The 2098-nt window shown below is 42.0% G+C and overlaps 1 long non-coding RNA gene across 1 annotated transcript; it reads right to left on the bottom strand.

Annotated features, from left to right (window-relative positions):
* Window positions 1–125: 125 nt before the first annotated feature.
* Window positions 126–2098, bottom strand: LOC106727431. The gene is made up of 2 exons (XR_001363613.1): window positions 2059–2098; window positions 126–1362 (listed from the first exon to the last, which is right to left on the bottom strand). It is a non-coding gene; the product is annotated as an uncharacterized LOC106727431 (long non-coding RNA).

Below are 2098 nucleotides of genomic sequence, written 5' to 3'. Positions count from 1 at the left end.
GGGAAGAGATTGGACAATAATCTTGCACCTATGGATGAGGACAGTGGGTGGGGAGTGAGGGCGGAGGGTGGGGTGGGAACTGGGTGGAGGGGAGTTATGGTGGGAAAAAAGAGGAACCAATGTAATAATCTGAACAATAAAGACTTAATTAAAAAAAAAAAGACAGGAAGAAGGGAAAACAGATAACAACAATGTGGACTGGTGCCAGGGTCTCCAGTTTCAATCCCCTGACATCTGGATTCTCTCTTCTATGCCACTGAAGCTGCTCTTTCCAATGTCACCAGAGAGTTTCATGTTGCTAAACTACAGGGACACTTCAGTCCTTATCTTATTCGTCCTCTTCTCTATATTGACCACTTCCTCATCCTTGAAATTCTCTTCTCCTAGGGCTACCAAGACAGACACCTCTCATTCTCTTCCATCTCCTTGGATGCTCTTTCTCCATCTTCCTCAATAATTCATTTTCCCTCGTCAACCCCATAAATAGAACTGTTCCCAGGGTTCTGCCCTGGGTTTATTTCTCTATTTACAAATTTTTCTCAGATTATCTCTCACAACTTAAGGTTTCAGTAACTACTCAAATGACGATGGTGCACAAATCTGAATCTTGGGCATTGATGTACAGCTGATAACCCATTGGATGTTGCCACCAGCATGCCCCTCAGGGACCTTAAACCCACCACATCAAAAACTGAACTCTGTTCTATAACCTGAGCTCCCCTTTCTCTTCACTAAGACATTATATACCCTGTGTGAAATAGCAGAATCTATATTAAGACCAGCAGATACCACCTCTCCCCTGGATAGAAAAGGAAACTTGAACAGTACTTATTATTACAAATTTAAGATGCATTAAAATGTTCCAATCATTCTTTTCATTCAGCAAGTTGGTGAACGTAATGCAATAGTGCCCTTTAAGTCCTGAGTTGCTCAACTGTGGTTTCTTCTCATACAGATGGTTTCGGGAGGAAATGCTGGGCCTTGGTCAGCTGCCCGTTTTGGGTTGGCGGTTGACCTGAGTCATGGAGTCTGGAGCAGAGTCTGGGTAAGCATTCAGACACAAATTCTGCTTTATTGCAGATATTAAGCTTTCTATGAGAAGAGGCAAGGTCACATGTAAAGCTAAAACTTGATGTCCTCTGAGGACGCTCCAGAAAGTACCGAGGTTTCTCAGTGTCATATCCTTTCCTGAACCACAGTTGACAGAAGATGGGGTTTGAAAGAGGCCAAAGCTGTAGTGGTAATAGAAGCTCTTCTCACCTCCCTAAGTTGTTGCGGCTCATATTCCTTGACTGACAAGGCCTAGGACATCTTATGTGCTTTTCTTTCACTTGTTCATTCATCATTATTTTCAACTCCTCTCTGGAAAAGAATAAACAAAAATTCACATCTCTCGGCAGTTTATCGCAGAATTGAAACCTTAGAAATGGAAAACATGAATCTGGCAAAGTGAAGCTGGGTTCCCAATACCATTGTGCAAAACTAGCTCGCTTTTTCCTCTAACACACATGTATGCTCTCACCAGCCTAATATCCCATCCATTATTACTTCTCTGTGCCTCGTTCATGCTAATCCCTCTACCTAGGAAACTTTACCTTACTTGTTTGGCAAACTCTTATTCATTGGTTAAGTCCTTGATGAAGTGTCACCTCTCCTGGGAACAGCAACATTTACCTCTACCTGCTGGATTGCTTATTATTTGGTCCCCACAGTGACTTATGCGTGCTCTAAAAGAGCACTTACTGTAACTAGTTAGTTGTTTCTAATACCTCCACATAACTGTGTGCAATGGAGAGGGGATATTTGTATCTCACTGCCTATCATTAGCTAATAAACCCTAACACAGTGTAGATCCTCAAAATACATGTTGATTGAAAAAATGAATCAAGGAATGCAATCAACAAAGGAAACATGGGTGTACCTCCACCCTATACTTCAGTCCATTCAGTGTTGGAGCCAGGAACCTATTTGGGAAGCACATGGTGGGACTAGGTTTTCTGCCTTCCCCAACTTCATTATTCCCTCCACCCCTCTGAATGAAGAAGTTTGAAATACCACCTTTTTCCAAATTTATTTGTAAAATACAAGACTCCTCACT

Source organism: Myotis brandtii, unplaced genomic scaffold (assembly GCF_000412655.1).
Source record: "Myotis brandtii unplaced genomic scaffold, ASM41265v1 scaffold422, whole genome shotgun sequence".
NCBI lineage: Eukaryota > Metazoa > Chordata > Mammalia > Chiroptera > Vespertilionidae > Myotis > Myotis brandtii.
This window is presented reverse-complemented; position numbering and strand designations above follow the sequence as displayed.